The sequence below is a fragment of the Sus scrofa genome, chromosome 9, assembly GCF_054392235.1.
Source record: "Sus scrofa isolate SSC_HxYL_T2T_F1_AM1 chromosome 9, Sscrofa_HxYL_maternal_Yorkshire_Landrace_v2.0, whole genome shotgun sequence".
In the NCBI taxonomy this organism is placed as follows: Eukaryota; Metazoa; Chordata; class Mammalia; order Artiodactyla; family Suidae; genus Sus; species Sus scrofa.
The window spans coordinates 79,429,740-79,445,664 of record NC_139391.1 but is presented as its reverse complement, the minus strand read 5'-3'; the positions used below and the strand labels follow the sequence as shown (position 1 = coordinate 79,445,664).

General features: G+C 36.5%; 1 protein-coding gene and 1 non-coding gene across 22 annotated transcripts in view; both read right to left on the bottom strand.

Annotated features, from left to right (window-relative positions):
• Positions 1-15,925, bottom strand: part of PPP1R9A (protein phosphatase 1 regulatory subunit 9A) — a 315,461-nt gene that overhangs the window by 176,444 nt on the left and 123,092 nt on the right. The window lies entirely within an intron of this gene.
• LOC146400008 (U2 spliceosomal RNA) lies at positions 742-932 on the bottom strand. Its single transcript, XR_014816934.1, has one exon. It is a non-coding gene; the product is annotated as a U2 spliceosomal RNA (small nuclear RNA).

Sequence of the window (15,925 nt, the reverse complement as noted above, 5' to 3'; positions counted from 1 at the left end):
TCTTTTTTTTAATTTAGAGAAGCCCTTTCAGTATTTCTTTTAGAATGGGTTAAATATTGCTGTACTCTTTTAGTTTTTGTTTGTTGGAGAAATTCTTTATTACCCCTTCTAATTAAAATGATATTCTTGCTGGATAGAGTAGTCCAGGTTGCAGATTTTTTCCTTTCAGCACTTTAAATATATCTTGCCACTCCCTTCTGGCCTGTGGTGTTTCTGTAGAGAAATCAGCTGATAGCCTTATGGGGGTTTCCTTATAATTAATGCTTTGCTTTTCTCTTGCTGCCTTTAGAATCCTTTGTCTTTAACTTTTGCCATTTTTATTATAATATGTCTTGGTGTGGGCCTCTTTGGGTTCAGCTTGTTTGGGGCCCTCTGTGCTTCCTGTATCTTGATATCAGTATGCTTTACATTTGGAAAGTTTTCAACCATAATTTCTTCAAATATATATATATAGTTTGTCTTTTTGTCTTTTCTAGGGCCGGTCCTGCAGCACATGGAGGTTCCCAGGCTAGGGGCCAAATTGGAGCTGTAGCTGCCAGCCTACGCCAGAGCCACAGCAACACAGGATCCAAGCCACATCTGCAACCTACACCACAACTCATGGCAATGCCGGATCCCCAACCCACTGAGCAAGGCCAGGGACCAAACCCGCAGCCTCATGGTTCCTAGTCAGATTCGTTAACCACTGAGCCACAACGGGAACTCCAAAGGTGATTTTTGACCACAGAAATTTCCCCCGAGATGAGCTGCACCATTCCTGGAAGTACTGCAATACCAGGTCGATGTGTAGAGTGGATGGAGCAAGCTCCTATTCCAACTCCCAGCTCCAAAAATCCATTTAATATATTGACCTCAGATAGAGAACGTATCAGATATTAAACTGATAAGAACAGATACTACACTTGATCTTAGCCAAAAGGCTGAGAAGTGATCAAATATATTTTCAATCCCCTTTTCTTTTTCTTTTCCTTCTGGAGTTCCTATTATGCATAGATTAGCCCGCTTTATATTATCCCATAGGTCTCTTATATTACTTTCATGTTTTTTTCATTTGTGATAACTCATTTTTAAAGGCCCGAGGTAATTTTTTAAAGTTATGTTATCATATAAGTGATGATGGTGCAAACTTCAGTTATTAGAATGTCACCTGTTGAATTTTTGCCTGTCTACTTAATATTTTTATAGATAGCTCATACATGCTTATAACTTTCTATAGATTTCCATGAAGAACTTCCCACTGCTGGCACTGCACTGAGCCTAGCACAAGCCTGAGAAGACAAGAAGCCCAGAAAATTCTAGGTGTTTTGTTTGTCCAGGTATTTCATTGTCTGGACATAGGACTCTCCTTATAATGAAAAAGATTTTTCAAAATCCCACGTTATAATAGGATTCTGTTGTAATAAGTTGATAGCTCAATATAACTAATATATTTAAGGCTGAAGGTAAAATTTCTGTGTTACCCAACACCACTCCATATCTCAGCCACTACTACTGACTTCCATCTTTACTGAGTCATCTGCCCATAAACTAGGAGTATTTCTAATCTAACCACTGTGCATTCATAGTCTGAATTACAATGGGATTAACAGAATATTTATCTTTACCAAGAGGCTTCATTCAGAGGGTATACAGTTAGGTGATGTGTGTATGAGGTTGCTGCCAGATGGTACAAGTTTATTACATTAAAGTCATATCTAAATTTGAATAATCTGTCACAGTGACGTTTGGGTGAGGTGAAAGAGCCAATTTTCTGAGGTCGCAAAGCTACACTTAGATGATTCTAGCACCTAAATCTATTATGACTTGAAGTAAAAGTTTGGGAGCTTTTGACTTTATCTGTTTAATCACAGTACATAATGGAGTGATTCCATTACTTTAACTTTTAAAATACCAGCTCTCAGTTTTAGCACTAATTATGAAGGACCCTCTCTTTGGGCACTTGTGATTGGGGCATGCCACTTTATCTTTCTTTTACATACCTACTCTTTATTAGATAGTGTCCAAGTTCAATTTCTAATGTATATCTTAATCCATGCTCCATAAAGCCAGTTTATATAAATCTTCAACTCTGCCCCACCTCCTTGCCAAACTGCATGGCTGCCTTGAACTCGTACTGTCAGAGGTGACCAATGTGGATATTCAGCCCACCTAGACATTATTTGTTGGCCTCACATAAAAGGACTCAGACACTTGGATTTCAGTTTCTTAAGTAAATCTGAACATACAAAAGGCTTGGCTTTAACCCAAAGTAGGCCTAAAGACACTACAGCACTTACATAGCTGGTGTTTTAGAGTCTTGAAACTTGCACTGTGACAGAGAATGGGGATGGTAGATTTTAGAGAACCATCAGTCCATGTCCTGGATTTTTCAAATTTCTAGGACCATTTCCAAAATGTCTGCTCGATCTTCCTCAGACTGTAGCTTTTTCTACACCCTAACCCTCCCAGCATCCATGGCAAGACATCTCAGTCACACATTTCTCAGCAAAAAAGGGCTGGAAGGGGCTCTGGATCAGGATCCAAGGTCTAGATCTTAATCTCAAAAGAATCCAGTATACACTCAGAATGAAGGAAACTAAATAAAATCCAAATTCAAGTCTAGGTGGTAGAGTTACTGAGCCAGAGAATTCTTTTACGGCGTTAAGACCATCACATCTTTTACGGAAGTTTTTGCCCATAAAGCTCACACCTAATGTAGATAAATTCTGCATGTTCAAACTCACACAAAATACCAACTGTTTAAGTTCTAGGATCAATAGATATAAAGTAATAAAATAATTAGTGGTCATGTCATGATCCATTTGGGAGATGTGCTTGGGCAGTTTAATCACAAGTCACAGGGCAGATTGGCTCACAGTTCTCTGAATTCTGGGCTGAGAACCTACAGCTCCTTACTATGCTGTTATTCTCATACTTTGGAGAGAGTGGAATTTTCATAAGGACTAAAACACTACTGTGACAGAGTTCTCTGGAATTTCATAAAAAGAAACACAAAAGGATAAACAACAACAACAAAAAAAGGAATAAGAATGGTTGTTCATAAGGATCAAGGTAGAAGAGGCCCAGGATGATATTAAATATACCTTTTTATAAAATTTTGATTATTTTTAACCATGCAATATTACCTGTAAAAGTAAAGAAGAAAAAGAATGAAGAATAATTAAGATGGTACTTAGAAAATTTAAAAAATGAAGAGTTCCCATTGTGGCTTAGTGAGTTAAGAAACCAACTAGTATCCATTCAGATGTGGGTTCAATCCCTGGCCTCATTCAGTGGGTTAAGGCTTCAGCATTGCTGTGAACTATGGTATAGGTTGCAGATGCAGCTTGGATCTGGCACTGCTGTGGCTGTGGTGTAGGCTGCAGCTGTAGCTCTGATTCGACCCCTAGCCTGGGAACTTCCATATGCCATAGGTGTCACTCTAAAAAAAAATAAAAAAAAAAAAACCTTAGAGATGATACATGAATAACTAAAGTTGGAAAATACCTCTTTAATACAAGAAGCTTCTGCCCCACCCCCAAGCCTCATTCATTTTTTCCTTGGTAAAACCAATATTCTAGTCTTCCTTTTACTTGACCTTTCATGGCAGCTTCAACACATTTGACTATTCCCTCCTTGAAATGTTCTTTTGCCCTGCTATGCACATCATTCCTGTCTTCCTCTCACTTTTCTCACAACTGCTTCAAAGTCTCCCTTTCAGACCCTTTCCCTTTTAACCAAAGGCAAAAGACTATATTCCTGAGGACTCTAGGTAGGCTCTCTTTTCTTCTTAGTTTACATTCTCTCCTTAAGAAGTCTCCTTTACTAGGTTGGTTCCATCTCCAGCCCAAACATATATATAAGTCTTCTGATACATATTTTTTTCCTTTTCCAGGAAAATTATAATTCTTTGCATTTTCTCCCAACCCAGCATAACATCTAATATCTAGCATTGAATCCATTAATAGTCAATTATTTTAATTTAGCCTAAACATGTTTAAATTCTTCTGCACTTCCAAGTCAACTAAACAGCCCAGCTAAAGACAGTACTTTCTGGAGGTAAATCTACAAGAGAACAAAAGCTCTTTTTTCCCCCTTTTTAAACCCAATCCTTGAAGTATCATTTAAGGTGACTTAACAACAATACGGTCAATTATGTCTAGCACTTATTCACAGGGTCACTTTGGGCTTACTAAGTCAGAATCTCTAGGTACAAACTTGAAAATATACATTTTCAATGTTCTCGCTCCATGAATCTCCAGTACTCAAACAAGTTTATAACCATTACTCTGTGTATCTAATTGGCAAATATCGTCACTACAATTATTCAGAACAAAGGTCTTTTCCAAACCCTGACCTACTTCCTATAAATAAAATTCAAAATAAGAAGAAAAGTAGATGATTAGAGAGGAAGTTTATTAGATTAAATAAACACAAGAACAATTGTTCAATATAATGAATTTCTCTTCAATACTATACTGAAATGGGACAGGAAGAAGGAATCAAATAGATTCTGTTACACAGAAATTATTCTAAGTAGAAAACTGGGAAGTGGCAGGGATTAAAAATGAGCTAGTAACAAAGAGGTTGCTAACAAATGATCTCACATTTAGAACAGATAAACAACAAGGTCCTACTGTAAGGCACAGGGAAATATATTCAATCTCCTAGAACAGACCATGATGGAAAATAGTATTTTAAAGTAGATAAAAAGAGTCACTCTGTTGTACAGCAGAAATTGGTACAACATTATAAATCAACTATAATTTTAAAAATGAAAAAACAAAACAAGAACAATGAGCTCAGAGAGGATTAGAAAAAAATAAAACACAGAGGTGGTTTTCTAAGTTTCAAAGTTTGTGCAAGCTATATGTATTTATTTCTTTTCTTTTCTGGGGGGAGGGGGCACACTCATGGCATGTAGAAGTTCCCAGGCCAGGGATCAGACCCACATCACAGCAGGAACCAGAGCTACAGCAATGACAACACCAGATCCTTAACCCACTGTGCCACAGGGAACTCCTGTATTTATTTCTTTAATATACCTAAAATTTATCTTCCAGTTCCTTATTGGGAAAAAAATGCCTCAAGTTCATGGAGGAAACCCAAATTAAACATCTCTACCATGACTGTAATTTTTTATAAGCCACCCTGGAAATGTAGAATATTCCACATCTGTACTAAATGAGAAACAAACTACCACTATTTGATGCTGCATTAAAAGCTAGGTAGTTACTTACTAAACAATAGCATTTTGGCCAAATGAATTATTAATTACTATGGAGACAGTTTAAAATCTCCCTGCTTTATTTTCTTTTCTGTATTCGTTGCTTTTCACCATATTCAGAAAAAAATCAATTTCATACAACTACAATTTGTGGCATATCTAAAACAGCTGTGGCTGAATGATGTAGTATTTGAAATCCCCCAAATTACGTGAGTGCAAAGACTGAATTTCCTGGGAACAGATGAGTATAAAAAAAGAAAAAGCTCAGCATGAAGGCCAAAGATATTCCCCAATGAGGCTTTTGATGAAGTCATAAGTTCCTCTTTTTCTTCTCTAAGTGAAGTCTCCAAACAAGATATGTGTCATAGAGAAAAAGAGAGATCAAAATTCAACAGTTTGTAAGCAGTAAATCACATTGATAATTTAATCAGTTTTGAATATAATTTGAACTTGTCTCACAAATTCTAGCAATGGTATGTCTGATTATTTTTAGAAATTCTCTGGCTGAATTATTACAGCAAATATCCACATACAAATATTTGACTTAGATTTTAGGCTTTTCAAGATTCAAGAATGTACACATTCAATTTTTCTTAAGAGCTGCTGTTAAAGCAAATACCTGCAAAATCACTAGTTAAAATATTTGGTTTAAACAGATCAGCGATAAGTTTCATGAGGTGACTTGATATTATACACAGCTGTAAATGCTATTAGTATTCAGGCAAACTTGGCTATCACTAAGCAACTTCTGGGAATATGGTTAATATAACACACGCAGTATTCACAAACTGAAAACTGCAGCAAAATCATACAGCAGGGAGAAAAATCATACGGCAAGAAAAATCTGGTATTTTGTAACATCACAGCCTCACCATGGTTAATAAGAATGCAACACTTCATTAACCTCAGACCACTGTGACCTCCAAGATTTGAAGTAACTTGTATTAAAAGAAAGACAAAAAATTCCCTCTGCTGCTCAAAATATTCCACTGTTGTACTGAAATTATCTTTGCATGACTATAAGCCAGTGTGTTGATTAGTTAGGGGGAAGGGTGAATACCACATAAATCCCATGGTTATAAACTTGTTCCTGGATAATGAATGATTACAAGGCAATTAGCAAATGCACTGAACTTCTGCCATTCCAGTTTAATTGTTTAGATAAGAACTTCTTGGACCATTAAAGTTCTTTAGCATACAAATTCATAGGTATCAAGTGTGCCCTATGATAAGAAAAGTCAGCCTCTGGGAAATAAAAAAAAGTACATGAAATTTTAACAAGTGAGAACCTAATATCGCTAATAGTATGTGCAAGTGAAGAAGTATGAGACATGGGTCTTGCCTTCTGAAAGCTTTTCTATTTCTTAATATGAAAACATTTACATACAAAAATTAAATAACAACACAAGTTAGCAAATAACTGCACTGACACTTTTCTTGGGTTGCTTTGTGTTGATTTTTGTAATTACTAAATAAAATATTTGGAATATTATTCCTAGCATATGGTAGTACTCAATAAATGGAAGCAAGAATAGGTGCACTATTTATGTAACAGGAAATAAATGTAAGGAGTTTTAAAAGTATGCTGAGATTAAACATGGGTTGTGTTGTCATAAAAGGTTTCCTGGAGGATAAGGTACTTGGGTAGAAGGGCATTCTAGGTTAGAATGAGAAACAAGTGGGGGAAAAAAAGCACAGAAATGAGTGTATTAATAAGAATCAGAGGCGATGGATATGAAGCAGAAATCAACAGGCAGAGTAGGACCTGAAAAGCAAGGCTTAGAAATACAGATGTTTTCAAACAGGCTATATGGATCACTGAAGGTTACCGGAAAACATCTCTTTTAAGGAAGATTAACCTGCCTTTGGTGAGCCGGATGGGGAAGAGAAAATAAACATGTTAAATATTGTCATAGTAATCTAGGAAAAAGTGATGAGACAGTGCTAGAGTTGAGTGTTAAGTAGTGGTAATAAAAACTGAAATGGGAGATGTTTCAAAGGAAGAATTAATAGAGCTTAGAGACATAACTCCCTGACAAGAACAAAAGAGTGGATAGAGTTAAGACTATAAGATTTCTAGCCTGGAGGTCTAAATAGAAATGGGGAAGTTGGAAAATATTTTAAGTGGGAGAGAAGTGGAAAATGCATGGTAAGGGGGAGGGAAGGGAGCAGGATGGATTGGGAATTTGGGGTTAATAGATGCAAACTATTGCTTTTGGAATGGATAAGCAATGAGATCCTGCTGTAGAGCACTGGGAACTATGTCTAGTCACTTATGATGGAGCATGATAATGTGAGAAAAAACAATGTATACATGTATGTGTAACTGGGTGACCTTGCTGTACAGTATAAAATTGACAGCACACTGTAAACCAGCTATAATGGAAAAAATAAAAATCATTATAATAATCATTATAAATAAAAAAAATAAAACTTTTCTAATTATAAAAGTTCGCTAACAGTTTGTACATTCCTTTCCCAAATATGTATAATAATAACAGTGAGATGGGTGATGCAGGTGTTATCTCTACCTACCAGATTCATGGTTCATGGAGTGAAGGACAGTCAGTGAAAGCTTAACATAATCCAAGAAAACAGTCCCTTCTGCCTCCTATTCTAAGATTCTTTTCCCCAAAATAAATTTTGTTCAGCACCATGCTATATAATTCATTAGGAGTGAATCACTTAGGTTATAATTATTAACTTGCTTTTATCCATTCAACAAATATTTTTGAACCTTACATAGCAGGCACTGTTCTAAGCACTAGAAACATAATAATGAACAAGATAAACACCATTCCTGCCCTTTATTTTGTGGGGAAAAGCAAACAAATAAGTAATCATATAGACACAAAAATTTAAGAAAGTGTTAAACGCCTTGAAAAACAAAGGTTAGTATGTTGGAAAAGAGAAGGCTCATTTAAATGGGTGAACAGGGAACTTCTCAGTGATGAAATGATATTTGTGCTAGGATCTAAATAGCAAGAAGCTAGCCATGTGAGGATCTGGCAAAGGGCTTCAGAGAGAGGAAGACAAAGTATAAGGCTTAAGGCAACTATAAACTCAGGCCAGTCAACGATGAGCAAAAGGCCATTGTGGAAGACGAGGAAAAGTGGTAGGTGAGGTGGAAAGGGCAAGCAGGGACTAGGGAGCCAAGTAAGGCCTTACCATTCAGGTACTATACATCCTAATTGGTCTAGGACAGAGCTAGGTACTCCTGTTCTTCAGGTGCAATTAGTTATAGCACCTCCTTTCACTCTCAAGAGTTCTGATTTCAGTGATAAATTAAATGGTCACCCTAGTTCTAAGAAATGACTTAGAATTAACTCCCCAAAACAATGAGAAAACACTAGAGAAACCCATAATGGATTATTCTTAAATGACCCATGTATCCATTCTAAAATATCTAAAATGCTTCTATACTAAGTTACTTATATAGGCTTATTGTAGGTGTTTTAAAATATTCTCCTCCAACAGACTTATTTTTCTAGGCTAAACATAGTTTTTTGACTACACTTCAAATCTTTCCTATCTTCAATATTCCTAAATGAGTTGAACTATCTCTATACTTCTAGAGAGCAGAACACAGACCCATCATATGATAGTGGATGCACTCGTAACATCAGCTGACTGAAAGGGCATCTAATGACCAAAAAACTACCATGAATTTGATAACTGTATATATAAGTCACATGTCCTTGAATAGGGCTGCTTCTATATACACTCAGAAAATATCAATACATATGTGAGTCATATATTATTAATTCAGCCTACAGTCAATGCTGGAACTTGCAGAACACTTACAATCGCCCGCTGTAAATACACAAGTTGGAAATTCCTGGTAAAGCTTATCCCAGAGATTTTCTTAAAAAGCACAAATAATGTAAAATAGACTACTATACTAATATTTCTATTATAGTACTTCTTGCATAATATTTGTTTATCTTTCATATCTAGGCTTCTTAAGTTAGAAAAACTGAGGAAAAACTATCTTAAAACTCTACCAGGTCACATAATTTTTTAAATGAACATTTAAAAATGATAAATAAATGAATGGGGTATAATACAAGAGGTCATAAAATAGGTTTAATGGATGCTAACTATTAAGTAGGAAAATGCTCCTGAATTTTTATCATAGCCCATGAAGAAAAATAAACATCAATATTTGTACTACATCAGGTTTTATGTCAGCTTTTTTTGTACAATCATTTAATATACATTTTGTTTTACGTAAAATTAGATGAGAAATTTAAAATATTATGAAGTCCTCTTTTTTATTCTATTTACAGCTGTTCCTTTTTAAAATAAATGTTCAATCGGGAAAGACATAACTAAAATCTTATTTTAATTTGATCATACAAATAAAACTATTCTGTCTAAGGAAAAACAGAAAATATTTATTAACCCTCATGCTTTTATACTTATATTTTGTTGTATCTGTTTAGCATACAGCAGACATTTTTTAAAGACCTTCAAACATCTATGTGGATTACTTCCAACTGCAAAGCCCCAAAGAATAAACTACCCCAACTATGTATTGCCTTTAAATCTACACCTTATATTACAATGCAAAGAGTTGAAGGGGCTCTCAGTGAATCCATCCCCATAGCTGACAAAAGTTACTGCAAATCCAAAAGGAAAATCAAAGGCATCTAAAATAACCTAGAGAGGTTAGGGAAATTCTTCAAAATCTCCTTCTTTAGTTTCAGCAAAGGTAAAGCCTGAGAGAAAGTACTCAGAACAGACTTTTCAGGCTCATAAGAATGTCAGCAAGGGCACTCAACTGTATTTACAACAAAGCAGTATCAGAAACATTCTTTACTGTGAATAAACAATGAGCTCATTCAAAACAGGCACAAAAAGATCCTGTGGAGAACTGAAGCAATTTGGCTCAAGAAGAGAACTTTTAAAAAGAAACTTTTCCAGTTTTTTGGGAAAACATAGAGATTATTTTATTGAGGACAAACTGTATTGATCACCTGCTATAACTAACATGGTCCACAACATCTGAAAAATGTACTATAAAACATCTGTTCTGGAAAACTTAATAGCCACTAATGATACAAACTATTCATTTACATCATAGAAAAGAGCCCTTAAAAATAATGCAGAGATGGCATGTTGACTTGAATCTGGTGGCTGGAGTGACTATGATGCCAGCGAAGGTACATGTGAAATAACTCTCAGCTGCTGCCAACAGTGGTGTGTGTTACACAGCACCTGGAGGGCTCTCACTGGTCCCTCTCTATTCTCCTGAATCACTCCATTGTTGAAACCAACAAATCCAGGAGAGGGGTCAGCACCAAAACCAAGACATACAAAAAGCCTTCATTACTAATGTCACAATACATTTGGCTTGGCAGCCGCAGGTGGCTACAAGTCATGGTTTCTCTGAGAAGGAACAAGGGGAAAAAAAGACTTGATCAATCAAGTTGGTTATAAACATTCAGAAATAATTTTGGAATTGTACGGTCAAGGAGACCTGAATGTTTGCTTTTTATTTTAGAATCCATGGACTCTTATTTCTGGTCTAATTTAATCAAAGATGATGGATTATTTAGAGACAAGCAATTTCAAACTGAAATGAAAAAGGAGGTGAGAAGTCAATAAGAAATAAACAGCAACTGATGTCCCCATAATCTGGAATCCATGGTAGAGAATCTCAGAACTCAAGGCAACTATCACCCATGTAAGCCAACATCTATTCTGTTTTAAAAAGTATCCTTTTAGAAAATGTGCATATTAGAGAAAAATTTAAATACAACAGAAGAGAAAAAGAAGTGTATCTTGCACTGCTCCAAATACCAATGTTCTAAAATAGTAAGAGTCCAAAAGGTTATACACAATATGAGAGATCATCAGGTCATCTGCTTTTAGGAAAAATATCTAATACATTTAATAAAAATAAATACCTAATCTTAATGATACTCAATGCTGTGACTTTTTTAGTAGCGTGTTTCAGTGCTTAATAATGCCTCATTCAGAAATTATAACTAGTCTCTGTTGCCGCAATTTAAGGCCATTTTCTCCATTTGATTTTTTGAAGAGGTAAAATACAGTATATGTATATGTCAATATAATAATACTTCATATGCTTGAAGGAGTTAGTCATCGTAGCTAAGTTTATAAAGACAAAATAAAGTCCCAAGCCCTTTTAATTTGAATCTTAGAACTTATTTTCTATTCTTTTCACTCTTGCTTTTTACTAAGTCCACTGGAATTTTACTATATCCTTTTAAACCAAAACTATTCTGCTAAAAAAATGGATCAAACTATATCAAACTCAAACAGTGGAAAAAGATCGTTGATAACTTAATTACGTACAGCCCTGTATAGTTTTCAAGCCATTTTTGATATTTATTTTCCTTTTTTAGACCCATCAGAAACTGTCAAGTTAATAACAGAAAATGAACACTATATTCCTATCTTTCATTTTGTACAGACAAAATGCTCAAATTTTTTTCTTAACCTTCAATTACTTTTATATAGTAGAAAGAAAAAAGAAAGAAAAAAAAGAGTATGAGTGGCGAGGAAGATCAATCATTATGGTGGAAGAGAAGGAGGTAGAAACCACTTCAGGTGGCCTCAATCTTTTCAGTAAACAGGGGGTGAGAATCATGGATAAAGTGTGGCTTTTAGGACTTGAGAAGAGAGGAAGAGGTTAAAATAGCCACTGGGGGAGAGCAACCACATATTGACTATGAACAATTAAAAAGCAATAACTGCATCATTTCCCCCTTACTTAGCCTAAGGCTGCGTTTGGTGTTTCCCCTGTTCAAACAAATTTTCAAAAAAAGAATGCAGAATGTGGTACTTTTCAGATAAATGCAATTTTAATCTTGGGTAAGCTGAAGAGTGAGTCAATAAATCTTATTTATGAATTCCTTCAAAACCTAAGAAAATTAGTGAACAATATGCTTTAGCATTTGATGACAGAACCAAGGAGAATTATTAACGCATAAAGTAGAATAGGAATAGAAAACAAATGGCTTTCAGCAGTCTGTGGTAGGCAGAAAGTTAAGTCCATGTTTAGAAATGATGTTATAATGGTGTATTATTAAAAGAGAACATCATTCACAAGTTTTCATTCATTTGTGCTGTATGTTATATATTACTGTCCACAGTATTTCAATTTTATATAAAGCACGACCAAGGGTATTTGTTTAGTAATGTGTATGCCTGTTCTTTCTCAGAAAGTTATTCAAGGCAGAAGTACGCCTTAGCAATCTACTTGCGTTACCATAATGAAGCACCACTAATTTCCACAAAGCACACACATACCTCCAATGAAATACAACACAAGGATATATGAATTTAAGTCTCTACAGAATTTAAATTAAAATCTCAGGAGAGGGGATAAAGATGGTGGAATACAAGGACTGAAGCTCAACTTCTCTCCTAAAAACAACAAAATTTACAACCAAATGCTGAGCAATCTTCAACCAAATGGACCAGAAACTTTCAAAAAGTTTTCCTACTCCAGAAGAAAAAGAGAAGGCCACATTAAGAGGTAGGAGGGACAATTACACAATAAAAGCAAACCCATAGCTCCCGGGTGGGAAGCCCCAAAGACTGGAAAGTAACTGTTTCACAGAGACTCACCAACAGGAGTGAGAGTTCTGAGTCCCACATCAAACTCCCACGTGTAGGGATCTAGCACTGGGAGAAAAGAGCCCCTGAAGCATCTGACATTGAAGGCCAGTGGGGCTTCTGCACAGGAGCTCCACACAACTGGGGGAAATGGAGACCCCATTACTAAAAGGAGAACACAGACTTTCACATGCACAAGGGCCCAGGGCAAAGCAAAGTCTCCATAGGAATCTGGGTCAAATATGATGGCAGTTCTTAGAGGACATCCTGTGAAAACACAGGTGAATGTGGCTTGTTGTCAGGGAAGGGCATTGGAAGAAGAATATTAGACAGTATTCAGCTGCATGCCTTTATCTCTGGAGGTGGCCTTTGGGGAAAATCGGGTCCCACCCATCAGCACTGAGAAGCCCCAGGCCAAACAACAATCCAGGTGGGATCACAGCCACGCCCATCAGTAAATAAGCTGCCTAAAGTCCCCTCAGGCACACAGCCATCTCTAATCTCAACCAGAGACAAAGCCTCACCCACCGGAGAGATAGGAATCACCTCCACCTATGGGTGGGCAGGCATCAGTACCTCCCATCAGGAAGCCTACAGCAAGACCCCATACCAACCTCACCCACAAGGGACGAAGACACCAGAAGAGAGGCAACAACTCTATTATCTATAAAAAGGACACCACACCAAAAACCTATAAAAATGAAAAGACAGAGAACTATAACTCAGATGAGGGAGAAAGAAAAAAATGCCAGAAAAACAGCTAAGTGATCAGGAGATTCTCAGCCTCCAGGAAAAAGACTTTAGACTGTGGATGCTGAAGATGGTACAAGAAACTGGAAATAAACTGGAGGCAAAGATGGATAATTTAGAGGAAACACAGAGCAAAGAGATACAAGATATAAAACTTAAACAAGAAAAGATGCAAAATACAATAACTGAAAAAAAAATTCATTAGAAGCAGCCAACAGCAGAATGCAGGAGGCAGAAGAACAAATAAGCGAAGTGAAGTACAGATTAGTGGAAATTACGGATGCAGAACAGAAAAGAGTAAAAGACTGAAAACAAATGAAGAGAGTCTCCAAGAACTCTGGGACAACATTAAACGCACCAACATCTGTATTATATAGGGGTGCCAGAAGGGGAAAAGAGAGAAGGGGGCAGAAAAAGTATTCCAAGAGATAATAGCCGAAAACGTCCCTAACATGGGAAAGGAACCACTCACTCAAATCCGGGAAGCACAACAAGTACCATATAAATAAACCCAAGGAGAAACACCCCAAGACACATATTAATTAAACCGACCAAAATTAAAGACAAAGAGAAAACATTGAAAGCAGCTAGGAAAAAGAAACAAATAACATACAAGGGAACCCCGATAAGGTCATCAGAAGATTTTTCAGCAGAAATTCTGCAGGCCAGAAGGGAGTGGCATGATATACTTAATGGGAGGAAAGGAAAAAACCTCCTCCAACCAAGATTACTTTACCCAGTAAGGCTCTCATTCAGATTTGAAGGAGAAATCAAATGCTTTACAGATGAGCAAAAGCTAAGAGAATTCAGCAACACTCAACCAGCTTTACAACAAATACTAAAGGAACTTCTATGGGCAGAAAAGAAAAGGCCACAACCAGAAACAAAAATATCACAAATGACAAGGCTCACCAGTAAAGGTACATCTACAGTAAAGATACAAAAACATCCACACACAATTATGCCACACAAATCAGAAATCGTGAGAAGGGGAGGGTAAAAATGCAGGACAATGGAGATGTGCTTGCAATTAAGACACCAACAACTTAAAACAATCTCATATATATATATATATATATATATATATAGACTCTTACATCAAAACTTCAGAATAACCGCAAACCAAAAATTGACAATTGATACACAAACAAATAAGAAAAATCAACTCCAACACAACACTAAAGATAGTCATCAAACCATAAGAGGAGAGAACAAGAGAAGAAGGGAAGAAAAAAGAGCAACAAAAACAAATCCAAAGCAACTAACACAATGGCAATAAGAACATACATATCAATAGTTACCTTAAATGTTAATGGACTAAACGCCCCAACCAAAAGACACAGGCTGGCTGAATGGATACAAAAACAAGACCTGTATATATGCTGTCCTCAAGAGACCCACTTCATTTCTAGGGACACATACAAACTGAAAGTGAGAGGATGGAAGAAAATACTCCATGCAAATGGAAATCCAAAGAAAGCTGGAGTAGCAATACCCATATCAGACAAAATAGACTTTAAAAGGAAGAATATTTTAAGAGACAAGGAAGGTCACTACCTAATGATCAAAGGATCAACCCAAGAAGAAGCTATAACAATTGTAAATATCTACACACCCAACATAGGGTCACCACAGTGTATGAGGCAACTGCTAACAACCTTAAAAGGACAAATCGACAATAACACAGTAATAGTGGGGGACGTTAACACCCCACTCACAGCTATGGACAGATCATCCAGACAGATAATCAATAAGGGAACACAGACCCTGAATGAAGCATTAGACCAGATGAACTGAATACATATTCAGTTGGATATGCTTTTGGACTCCATCCAAATCAACAGATACACATTCATCCCAAGTGCACATGGATCATTCTCTAAGATTGATCACAATCTGGGCTACAAATCAAGTCTTGGTAACTTTAAGAAAATTGAGAGGTTCCCATCATGGAGCAGTGGTTAACGAATCCCACTAGGAAGCATGAGGTTGTGGGTTCGGTCCCTGGCCTTGCTCAGTGGGTCAAGGATTCGGCGGTGTTGCTATGAGCTGTGGTGTAGGTTGCAAACGCGGCTCAGATCCCACGTTGCTGTGGCTCTAGCATAGGCTGGTGGCTATGGCTCCAATTAGACCCCTAGCCTGGAAATTTCCATATGCTGTGGGAGCAGACCTAGAAAAGCAAAAAGACCAAAAAATGAAAAAAAAAGAAGAAAGAAAATTGAAATCATATCAAGCATCTTTTATGACCACATCACTATGTGACTGGAAATTAACAACAAGAAAAAAACTGCAAAAAACACAAGCATGTAGAGACTAAACAACAAGCTACTAAACAACCAATGGATCACTGAGGAAATCAAAGAGGATATTAAAAAATAC